The sequence below is a fragment of the Eupeodes corollae genome, chromosome 1, assembly GCF_945859685.1.
Source record: "Eupeodes corollae chromosome 1, idEupCoro1.1, whole genome shotgun sequence".
Taxonomy (NCBI): domain Eukaryota; kingdom Metazoa; phylum Arthropoda; class Insecta; order Diptera; family Syrphidae; genus Eupeodes; species Eupeodes corollae.
Window position 1 is genome coordinate 89,959,457 of NC_079147.1, and position 13,054 is coordinate 89,972,510.

The 13,054-nt window shown below is 30.5% G+C and overlaps 1 protein-coding gene across 1 annotated transcript in view; it reads right to left on the reverse strand.

The window, feature by feature from the left end:
- The window catches only part of LOC129942084 (serine/threonine-protein kinase 32A), a 171,231-nt gene extending 158,814 nt beyond the window's left edge, over positions 1 to 12,417 (reverse strand). Inside the window, exon 1 of the mRNA XM_056050884.1 lies at positions 11,565 to 12,417. The gene's annotated coding sequence lies outside the window, so the exon portion shown is untranslated. The remainder of the gene's footprint in view (positions 1 to 11,564) is intronic.
- Positions 12,418 to 13,054: the final 637 nt, after the last annotated feature.

The window sequence follows — 13,054 nt, forward strand, 5'->3', positions numbered from 1 at the left end:
TTTGAAGTAAAAGAAAATGTACATACCTTTCATTCTACATACCTACTCAAGCTCATATCCTTTCATACTAACAAGGACACCTTTCAACAAGGTATGTTCGGTTCGTAGGTACCTTTCATATAATAAAAGCCGAATGATAGGTGAAAAGCAAATAAATGGATATTTGATGTAAACTATAGAATTTATATATACAGACGGAAAGGGATATACCAATTACTTGAACCTTAATGGAAAAAGGTAACGGATAGGATGTATTCCTTAAGATTATTTAATTGTTATAAATGAAGCCGAGATCTAATATGAATTTGAAGCTTACACCAGTAAGAAAATTAATATGTGTTAGGTTTTAGATACATACAATTTATTTAATAACCCTAAAATGGTATTTTGTTTGTCTTGGATACTGAAAAATCGATAGGAGAAAGGGTAACCTTTAAATTGATATGATTTTAGTCATAAAATATTTAATGAAATACTCACATATGAAGGTACACAAATATTTGTTTGAATTTAAGAAATATTCAGGAAGACTTACTTCTAAGAAACTTTCCTTGAATGCAAGTTCATCTAAAAATACTTCTTCAAATTCTTTCTTTTGAATTTTTTCCTTAGAATTTATATACGAGTAATTTGCAATGGGTGTTTCAGACTTTAAGAGTGCTTGATATAATTTTGAAGAATTTGAGCTGAACTAAATAGAATCATTTTATACGGAAATATTGATGTGTACTTTAAATATAAATGAAGATTATTATTTTTAATATTAAAAACACTACTAACCCTGGCAAGGAAACTGACAAATTTCTATTGTTAACTTAACATTTTAGTTTTCTAAATGTAATCGGGTCGATTTGCTTTAGTAATAAATGTGACAAGATCAATCTCTGCTTGTCCTTGTACTACCTTTAGTTTTTGTTTCCACTGATATTGCCTCTTTCGAGGAATTGACAAATCCTTCAAAAGTAAAAATTCGTTTTATGTAAAGTGATATCTCAAATTAGCTGTTTGGGTTTGGCACACAATCGTAAGTTGCCTCCATTTCCGGCATTACTCGCACCAGGAATTTTAGAGTATTGTAAGTCACTAAGTCGTGGCTCTTTGATAGCTATTGTGCCACCAAATATGTTCGTTTTTAAAAATATTATTCAAGTCAATATTTAAATTTCGAAAAGATATTTAAGTTGAAAAATATTTCTTACCAATTTTAAATAGTATTACCTTAATGTTAATCCAAACTTTCTAAAAATTATAACGCGTGATTTTTTAGCATTAACTTTTTAGCAACACTGGTTTAAACAGCTGACACAAGGTTTGTCAAACTGTCAAACATCTTCAGTTTGGTCTATAATTTAACCATGAATCGTTTTACAAACTGACAACGCTTGCAAATTATTGAATTTTTTTAACAAAATTCAGTTTATTCGACCCACTGAAGCGGCTATTCGGGCTATTTTGACTAAATTTCGCACCAAGTTTACATTGTTGGATATTAAACAATCAACACTCTTACGCACAGTGTGAACTGAATAAAATATCGCATGGCCATCAATTATCGATTCGTCACCGTTCGCAGGAATTGGGCCTATGTTACTCAACAACGTGGAAAATTTTGCGAATGAATTTAGGTGTGATGCCTTTCAAAATAAAGCTGATGCAAGAATTGAAGCCGAACGACCTACCGACACGTAAAATTTTTGGTCAATTGGCTCTAAGAAAGTTGGCCGAAGATCCACTTTTTTACCGAAAAATAGGTTCAGCGACAAAAACAGGTTTGGCAATGGGTACGTTAATAAGCAAAATTGTCGATTTTGGAGTGAATATCAGCCAGAAACAATGCAGGAGCTACCAATGCATCCAGAAGTTTGGTGCAGTTTATGGGCTGGTTTCATCAGCCTTACTCCTTCAAAGATGATGCGATTTGTAACGTAACTGTAAATGGTGAGAGCTACCGTGGGATGGTATTCAACTTTTTTTTGCCCACAATGGAAGAGTTTGACTTGCATGGCATGTGGTTTCAACAAGACGATGTGAAATGCGACACAGCACGCGCAACAATGGACTTATTGAGATGTAAGTGGACATTTTATTTCACGTTCGGTATCGATCAATGGCCGCCTAGATCGTTCAATTTAACACTTTAAGACTATTTTTTGTGGGGCTATGTTAAAGCTCATGTCTGTGCAGACAAACCCGCTTTAATTGACGCATTGAAAACAACATTGACGCATCTATTCGTGATATACCGGCCAAAATGTTGGAAAGAGTATGCCAAAATTGGACTAAACGGATGGTCCATTTGAGATGCAGCCAAGGTCAACATTTGTATCAAATAATCGTCAAACATTAAATTAAATGGGCCATACTATCGATTCAAATAAAGATTTCATGCATTTTTTGAATTGTATGTGTTTTTTTAAAGTTTCCTACAGCTTTTAAAAAATCACCCTTTACCAGATGTTAAAAACGTTATTGAGCGTTCCAAAAAAAATGTCCTTGTTACATAATAATTTTGGATACAAAAAGTATAGTTTAAAACTGTAAAGATTGATTTTCTTTTTTTCCAAATTGGAGGCCCTTTATAACACAATTTCCGTGGTTCTGAAAATGTGATTATTTTACAAATCCGGTGTTTTTTTACAGCTAGTTTACTTTAAAAAAGAAGCTGGGTGCGACCCACACAGATCTGTCTATTTGTCTTGCTTAAAAGGTTTGTTGGTTTTCGTGTTTTGTTAAAAAGAAGTGTCAATTGAATTCTTAAATAAAAACAGTAAATACCAACAATTTTTTGCAAATGACGAAATATTTTGTTTTCAAAATCTATTTTAGATAACGTGATTTTTAGTCGAAAACCAATAGAAACAAAATGATTACCCTGTTTTAGTATTGTTTTTTTAGGTTTTTATTTTTTGTTAGAAAACTGTCCATTCGATTTTTCTCAAAAATTTTACCGAATTTTGAAAACAATATTTCTTATAAAATAAAATTGGTTCAAGGCCATAATCTTAAATTCTTAAAAAGATTTTTTAATCGAAAATCTATTTTACCAGCTTTAAGTATTATTTTTGATAAAAAAAAGTTGTCAATTCGACTTTTCTCAATAGATGTAAGAACCAGAAGTTAAAAAACGTTATTTTTCGTTGCGAAACAATGTTTTGGAGATAAAATCATTTATTGTCGGTATAACAACATTTCATATCACTCAAAAATTTTGTTTAAACATTTTGAAACATTACACAATGTATGCAAACCACTGTCTTACGTTGGGCTGTCCTATTTATTCATTTTGTAGAAAAAGGTATGATGCCATAAGTTCCCTGATAGCCCAGAAACGTGTATCAAACTCATAAAAACTTTTATCATAAGAATAATATTGTTAACACGTAAATCGCACACGCACTATCTGTATCAGACAATTTATTTAACCTTGACTCGAAGAAAATAATTATTCGCTCAAAGAGTGTGCCTTATAATTTACCTCCTACACGACATCAAAATAATAGAAGATCCAAAAATTTGGAACAGTATAAATACAAACACGTTTTTCTTCTTAAAATACTTGAATTCTCAAAAAGCATACAAAAGAATTAATAAATTAAAATTGTGTTCCTGTTTTTTTTTTATTTTCTTTTTAATTTGGAATTTATGGTTCACAAGGATAATTTATCGAACTCTTAGTCAGTATTAAACAATCGTGAAATTAAAATGAATAAAATTGAATAAGGGGATAATTTGTTTGCATAAAGAAAAAAAAAAGAAAGGCAATGAAAAATGTCAAAAACAGTAAAAGAAATTAATATTAAAAAGTAAGATAAGTAAAATTATAAAATCAAAAAGAATTATAAAATCGGCTTATTGATAAGAATTCAAATTAATAGAGAAATGGCATAAAAAACTTGATTCGAATTGGTTATTTTCATGTGAAACAAATTGGTTAAAAAAATGTTCAATTCATTCATTGACAACCTTTTCAAAGTAAAAAATACGAAAAATCACTTAAAGCCTTCGACTACCTCGGGATTTCTTAAAATATTTTGTTAGTTTTACATGATCCTATATTTGATCTTTGAAGTGAAGTCCCAAAAGCTTATTTCCGGGAAAAAAACTTTTAAGTACTTAGTTTTAAAATTATATAATTAACACTATTGCACAATTATTCACGATTTTGCACTATTTCAAATGAAAATAATAGTCTGGTTCGGCAACCGCATCGAAACAATCAATTTATTGAAGGAAGCTTTTGCTAAGCTAATTATGTCGCGTCGTAGACTTTTGTAGTGGCTTCTAGCATCGTGTGATTAAACACCTCTGGACTGTTTTTGGAATAGAATATTTGAATATTACTGACATAAAAAATGTCAAAAATTGGGCCTCTAGGCTGGAATTTATTCGAACCAGTCTTGAGTTATCATCTTAAAAACATAATGGCAAATCCTTGTCTTGATAAGAAAACTAAATTCTTGGCAATACAATAAAAGTACATGTATTTTATTACTTCTTAAAAATCAAATATTATAATCATAATAAAGTCATTAAATTATTATACAAAAAATAACAAGAGCTATAAGTCCAGTTGTGATGCGAACCCTTAAAAAAGAAAACCTCATCAAAAAACACAGTCGCCACTTACAAATGAATAGTTTCAAAAAATAATAAATGATTCGCATTCTTAATTTGATTTAATTTGAATATAAAAAAATAAATAATTATTTTCTGCCCTATAAGAAAAGATTTCTTAGTCCAAAAACTTGATTTGGTTTGAATAAACTTTTTTTGTAATACAAACCAAGATATAATAGAAGGTCACAATCCTTACTGAGTTCTATTAACTTTTATTGCAAGAGTTATGGTATGTAAATACCTGGCTATTGACAATAATGAGAATCATTTTTTACCAAATGATTATTTGAGACAAATACTAGAAGTGTTTATTAAAATACTCCTAGCTAATGGGAGGCAGTGAAGAACTTGATAAAACCAAAAATAATGAAATTAAAATGTACAATTTTATAAATAATTAACAACAGCCATAAACAATTGCAATTCTTTTTTAATACTTATTTATTATGTTTTATTAAGCTCTTTTGGTCTTTTTGTTTTTTGGAATGCGAATAAATAAAAAACTTTATTCCATTCTTTTACCCAACGTTTCAGGGGATTTTTTGTTCTTTATTCAATCTGTTACAAATATATAAATACAAATAATACATTTTAAATTTTAAAATATTAAATACTAAAATTAAAAAAAAAAAGGATTAAATTTATGAATTAACAAATAATGAACATTAACAAATAAGATAACGAAATAAGTAATAAACCTAACAAATAACTTTATTTCAGAAAAATAATGAAAATTTTCAACTTAAAATTTTAGTAAGAAAAAGTAAAACAAAAAATTTCAATTTCAATATTTCAAAACCATAAGATTATAAATAATTTTTGTTTTAATAATTTGTTGTTCTTATTAATTTTCAATAAAAAACTGAAAATTTATTGTAGGTATGTCTTTTAGTTTTTGGGAAAATTGAAAATTACTGAAAGAAATATTATAGTTAAATTATTTTGTATTTGCTCAGGTATTTAAGTTGTCTTATATTGATAGAATTAGTCGAATATGGATTAATTAATTTTTCTTAAAAATTACTTATACTTCTTTTAGTAATTTTCAACTCCTTCAACAACTATTTAAAAGACGCAAAATCATCTAATTTTCAGTTATTTAATAAAAAAAAATAAGAGAAATTAATTCTAAAATAAAAACAATAGCAAATATTCTTAAAGTTTTGAAAAATTACACTTTAAAACTTTTTTTGAAAATTTGAACCCAAATTTTGAGTTTCAAACAATTTTTTACAATAGTTTTGACTTGATTTAAAAACAAATTTTTAAATTGCCCCTCCCCCTTAAACGGGTTGAGATAGACACCTCTTCTCACGAATTAAAAAAATGCTTGTTCTTAACTGTTCTATACAAATCCGTCATTAAACTTTGTAGCCTGAGTTATCGTACTCTCTCCAAAATAATTAATTGAATAAATAATTTTAATAATTAATTTAAAAAAATTATTTTTAAATATAAATTAGGTGTCTATCAATGCTTTATCGATACAATTACAATATTAAAAATTTGGTGGATTTTTTCTGTCGAGAAATCTCGCAAAATTCTACACTATTTTCAAAACTTTGTGTTGACTTATTCTTAATCTACGAGTTTGTATATCACTAAATAATGTTTCATTTAGATTGATGAAAGTGTATTAAAGATTTATTGAGATCCTTTTCACTAATTATTGCACATGAAAGCCAAAAGTAATATGTAGCTTGACCACAACCACGCGTTCGGTAGCGCCGACTTTGACAAATAGAATAGACACGATTGACTTTTATGAGGCAATCTGAAATGTTACCTCGGGCTTTGCCCTTAGGTGACGCTTTGACAACTGCCAACTGTTTTGTCATTGCAATGTGTAGCGGTAGTGTTTCACTTCTGTTCTTAAAATTATAAAAATAAACGCTGGGATCCGATCCACACTGATTTAACTACCCATCCCGTCTTTCGATTTGTCTAAAACGTTTAAAAACGGTTTATAACTATATTTTGTGTGAATTTGAAGTTTTTGTTCTCCTAATACTTGAGTCAAAAATCATTTCTCATTAGATTTTGTTAGTTTTCGTGTTTTACAAAAAATGTTTTAAATTCAATTTTTCTAAAAAAATGAACTAAAAGTTAGTAACAATATTGTGCATTTAATAAAATAATATTGATCTCAATATCTGCTTAAACTCAGGACATTTTTTGTTGAAAACTGATTGTTACCAATTTTAGAAGCTTTTTTGAATGTTTTTATTTCTTATATAAAAAATACAGACTGTTTTGAATTAAATACTTTCGTTTCTTCACGATAATTGCACATCCATTTTTACCAATTTTGTGTAATTTTATGAAAACACTGATTGTATTACAATTTTACTAAACGTTTAAAGCAACATTTTTTGTTGGATGAAATTATATTTTTAGAAAATCAATTTTTACCAACTTTAAATATAGTTCTTTTAGGTTTTAATTTTTTGTAAAAAAAAACTGTTCTTTTGATTTAAATAAACATTTTACCAGATATCATTAACGTTACTCTGCCTTGCATGGAGTTATCTAGGAGGTAAAATTATTACTTGTTCATAAAATATTCTAGGTGACAAATATTTTGTTTCCAGTTTGTTTGATTTCGAAATTATATTAATTCGGCATCACGTCACATTCTATGATATACAATTTAACTTAAGGCTAGCTACTAGCCTTGTTGGTTCGTGAGATGTTTTGGATCAACTGGTTCTTGAGATATAGACGACGCGACGAAAAATGATATCCAGAACGGTACGTTTACTCTTTCTAAAAATCTTTGATTGAGATTATATGTAGAGACCTCCAAACTTCGAGAGATGTCAAAATTTTATAAAGGAAATAGATAAATTAATTAAAAAAGTGTAACCAAACTTAAGAAAACTTTCTTCTCAACGAGGTTGAGGGCTACATGACGTAAAGGGTGTCCCAAAATTAACGCAAGATTTGAATTTGCCGTCATTTGTTCAGTGAAGTGTTGGCAACCCTGAAAAAAAGCAATTTGACAGCTAACAGTATAGGGTTTTTAAAAATGGAGCGTTATACGATAGAACAACGTCTCTTCATTATTAAAGAATATTTCAAAAATAGTGAAGGCTTGGCGGCTGCAGTTCGAAAATTTCATACAAAATATGGTCAGAATAGTGTTTTAACTTCGTCAACTGTGAAAACATTAATTGAAAAATTCATGGAGACTGGATCTGTGGAGACACCAAATACACTGGTCGTCCAAAAACAAGCCGTTCAAATGTGAATGGCGAAGCAGTGCGTGAGAGTGTTGCTGACAATCCAGGAACCTCAATTCGACGTCGTGGACAAGCATTGCAAATTTCAAGAACCTTTCTACAGCATATACTCACCAAATATCTGTGTCTTCATGCTTACAAAATTCAATTAACACAACAAATGAAGCCTAATGACCATGGACAGAGAAGAGAGTTCGTTGAATGGATTATTAAACATCAACAAATGGAACCTGATTTTTCGAGCAAAATCATCCTAAGCGATGAAGCACATTTTCATCTTGATGGCTTTGCCAATCGCCAAAATTGCCTCATTTGGGGTTCAGAGAACCCGCACATGTGATTGTCGAAAAACGAATGCTTCCACAACGCGTGACTGTATGGTGTGGATTTTGGGCTGGAGGCATAATTGGGCCATATTTTTTTGAAATTGATGCTGGTCAAGCAGTGACTGTTACTGGTGCTCGATATCGCGACATGATTACACAGTTCTTTCTGCCAAAATTGGATGATATTGATGTGTCCAATATGTGGTTTCAACAAGACGGTGCCACATGTCATACAGCGCGTGAAACAATTCAATTACTGCATGAGACATTTGCAGGTCGTGTGCTCCCTCGTTTCGGTGATCAAAATTTTCCTCCTAGATCGTGTGATTTAACACCATTAGACTTCTTTTTATGGGGTTATTTGAAATAACAAGTCTATGTCAACAAGCCCACAACCATTAAAGGAGGAGATTCAACGCTGCATCAACGAAATTCAGCCACATTTATGCAGAATAGTCATGGAAAATTTAAACAAAAGAGTGCGCATGTGCATGCAAAGCCGTGGAGGCCATTTATTCCATACATAACCCTATCCTATGTACTTTACGAGTCAATAAAAATATAACTATCAAAAGACTAAAAACGGCGTTTTCTATTTAATTCAAATCTTGCGTTAATTTTGGGACACCCATTATAACAAATTCTTGGGTCGCGCTTTATGACACAAGGTATAGTAAAATATTGTAAAAATGTTAAGAAACCTGTCAAAAGCCCGGGCGAACTAACAAGTGGAGTGATTGTGGTTATCGAGTTTCACCCCAAGTTATTTTGAGTTTGAATGTTAATCTTAACTAGTATATACCGCAGATAACTAGGATGTTGCTTCACTAAAAACAGATTTTAGTTTTTTCAGTAAGAGTGTTTTTGAAACGTTAATTTTGATTTTTCATGGTTTTCTTAATAAAGAAAAGTATTAGTAAGTCTCCATTTTATAGCCATCACACTTAACAGATTTCAAAAAAAATTAGGTGCCAAGAGAAAAGGAATTTTTTGTAGACTTTGCGAATTGAATTGTGATTTAATATAAATTAGTAATTTTTTGAAACACTTAATTTTTTACTATAATACAAATATAATAATTTGTGAATAAAAGACAGGGAAGTGTTCAATTGAAAGAACATTTTTTACTTTAACAGTTTATTTTAATGTGTAAGTTGTTTGTTATGTATAATTAATTAATTAAGCTAAATGAATTGTATATGATAAAATCCTTATAATATTAGATATCAAAAATAAATGAAGCTTATGCGAGATACGTTATATAGCGGGAGGCACTTATTTCGGGAGTACTACTTTTTTTTTATATTTCATTGGTCTCCTTCAGCATGGATATGGCTCCAAATTTAACCTTATCGACATTTATTATTTTTAAACTGAAATGTTTATAGCATTTCATCATTAATTTTTAATCTTTATACCTGAGAATTTTCACCTGTACTGTTTACTATTTTTTCCTATTTTATTTATCAGCATTTTTTTATTGTCTGGACGCCACCTTAAGAAACGTAATTTCTTCAGCTTTTTTGTCGCACTTCGTATACAAAACACAGCCGGTATATGCAATGTACATGACTTTGAATTTAATTTAATTTATTGAGAAATGGTTTAAGGTGATTTAAAAAAAAAAAAACAATCATTAAAACAACACCTTTCAAAAAACAGCATCACATTTCAATTAAACTGGTTATCGTTAGCCTGGCAGTCTATATACCGACCTATCAATTATTATTGAACTTCCCGTAGGAAGTAATTTTAATCGGTCCAATTTGTCGAAATTAAAATATTGACATTTCTCGACGTTTCAGGTCCCAAGAGTCAATTTTAAGAGAGATGTCTGTGCGTGCGGGTGTACGTACAGATAATAATGAAGAGAGATGCAGAAAGGGCTCTGAAAAAAATTTACTGAGTGGTTTTCTTTACCATAGCGATTTAAAAAAAAAAACATAGGTGAACATTTTGGTCTAACCAAATTATGTTTGTGACTTAAATTAAATTTTATTTTATATATTGTAAGGTGATAACAAACAAATATATTTTTGCAAAAAAAAAATCCAATTGACGGTTTTTTATATACCAAAAAAAATTATTTGTCACCTCAAATATTTTACGAACACAAACTGATTTTATCTTTATAATTTTTTGCAACGTAAAATAACGTTTTAGGCATCTGGTAACATTTTGAGAAAAATCTAATTGACCTAAACAAAACATTATTAAAAGATTATAGGTAGTAAGAATTGCCTTTCAACTCAAAAATCAAAAATCTAAAAAAATTAGCTTAGAACTAATTTTATCTCACAGAAAATATTGTTTTCGACATTCGGTCATTTTTTTTTTAAAAGCAAGACAAATCAACAGCCGAGATGGGAGGTTATAAGTGTGGGTCGCATATCAGCTTCTTTTTTTTCCATTGAATTACTCCAGTGGATACAACGAAAGCAAAACTTTTAATCAGCTCCTTTTTTTAAAAGATTTTATAAGGGTTTTCTACGTTTGCACTGAGTTTTTGTAGTACCTATAGCCACAAGTTTTTGTTTTTAATATTCAGGGTAAAACCCAAGTGCAGAAATAAACAAACTGCAAAAAACAAAAATAAATGAAAACCAATAAAAAACAAACGAACAAAAAAATAATTTATGCCAACTCGATCTTTTAATGCATTTCCTTTTTTTCACCATTATCTTAATTGATAATTCACTCTCGCTGATTAAAAAAGAAAAAAAAAACTGAAATAATGACACACATTAAACTCTTCATTATCCTCCCATTACCTATGAAACAAGCACCTACTCTAGCTGCCCGACCCAAAGTCGCGCCGCCTACGCCGCCACCTAAAATATAATTACTTCTCCAACGCTAAACGATTGACGAAAATCTCAATTATAGTAATAAACACATTTATTGTATAGCCATCCACTTTATTTGAATTAATTAAATTGGCAAGTGGCATATTATCTCCGCTTTTATCAAAGGCTGAAACTTCAATTTAAGCACCCAATCACGTTGTGGGTTCTTCTTCCGAACCGAAACCCTATTTTACACGTGCTTTCTGAATGTTCCACCCCCATTAGTCATAGCCATCAGCTATCAGCTATACCCAATCCATGTCGACGTTTGCCGTCGTCGTCGATGATATTGCCTATGGCTTTACAAAGGACTCTTTAAATAAATCCCTCAGATTGCCCCCGTCTAACATAGATAAGAAACTTATTTGAGTTCTTCGTTGTCGTTTCGTGTCGTAGTAGTGGTTTTTAGTCCTTTTTGTCTCTAAATTAATTTCATAGTAATGAGGGGATTGACACAATAAAACCAATAAATACAAAACCATAATTGTATACTCTTATCCTTCAGACACATCAAACTTCAACACAAGACATACCTTTAACAAGATTTTGTATCTTGAATGGTGACAAAAGCGTATCCAATTAGATCTGTTTACACAACAGGGCAAGGACCTTTGTGATATAGCACAAGAAGATCCAACTCGAATTTGAAAACGTGGTCGTAGCAAAAACTCTTTTATTATATTCGTACTCGTCCCTCGTATAGGTATCTATCTATCTATGTATCCACAAGATAAAAAACATTCACTTCGAGCTTAGGCAACAAACCCGCACATTTCAACTTTCCTGAAGAGGTCAATGTAGCAACAACATTAACAAAGAATTCCGAACGAATTCCCAGCGAACACGAGGACGAAAACAGAAATATTAGAAAATAGGGGGCGCCACAAATGCCACGTTTACACTTCTTATATATACTTTACACTCAGGTATACCTAACTACCGTTTGTTTGTTTATAAAACAATTTTTTCTTTTTTGAGATATTTTTGCGGTCAGAACACAATTTTTACGGTTTACCAGAATTGTTGTTAGATGATTCCTGTTTTATGGATGGAAGAGAGAAAATATTAAATTTCATTTGGTCACATGTTTTATCGATTGTATGACGACGTCAACAACGACGGGGTTGACGATGACGAAGTCGAACAAAAATGCTAACAAATTCGAACGGTTCGTGTTGGAATAACGGTAAGGGTGGTATAATATTAAATAAAGTGGGTGGTTGTATACATTGGATATGAGTTTGTTTGTATGATTGGCACAATTTTATCGAATTTCCATCAACAAAAAGCCGGCACTTTAGACTAGACTAGACACAACGTCATAATAGAAGGAGACTTGGATTTCAAAATTGACACAAACGTTAATCTAGTGTCGAACAATTCAGATTCACGTCGCGAAGTGAACTGAATTCGGAATGAACGAGAACAGGATATTTAAAGGAGCGGAAGCGCTGGGATATTTCGAAGCAATGTTTTGATAATTCTTGTTGAATGTTAGGGACTTTTTCGAGTGAGTATTGTGGATGATTCAGTTAAAATGAGTTGAAGTCCTAATGCGCATGAATATAAAATGGAAAGGAGTTGAGTTTTGTGAAGAATGCAACTGGTTGGATTTTAACAGAATATGTTAAACTGTTAACATTGTTGTACTCCCTTAAATTTAAGAAACTCGTGGCAGTGTTATGTTAAATGTTAACTCAAGATATATTTTGTATTCAAAAAATGCATATCATGAAAGAAAGTAATGAAGTAAGTAATTCATATATTTAGATGAAGTAACAAGCATTTTATACAATATTTTAAATTTAAATGTTATGGCTATGCCGTCAGACAGGTTGTGTTTTTGAATTTAATTAAATTCTGTTATTAATAACAATCTATACTTGTAACTATCTTTCAAAAATGGACTGAATGTTTTTCAATCATGTTAAGGGTATATATAGTCTCTTGTATGGTAAGAGTATTTCTCCCGAAAAAGGAGTGTATTTGAGTGTTGAATATTGGACAAAAATAAATGAAGTGT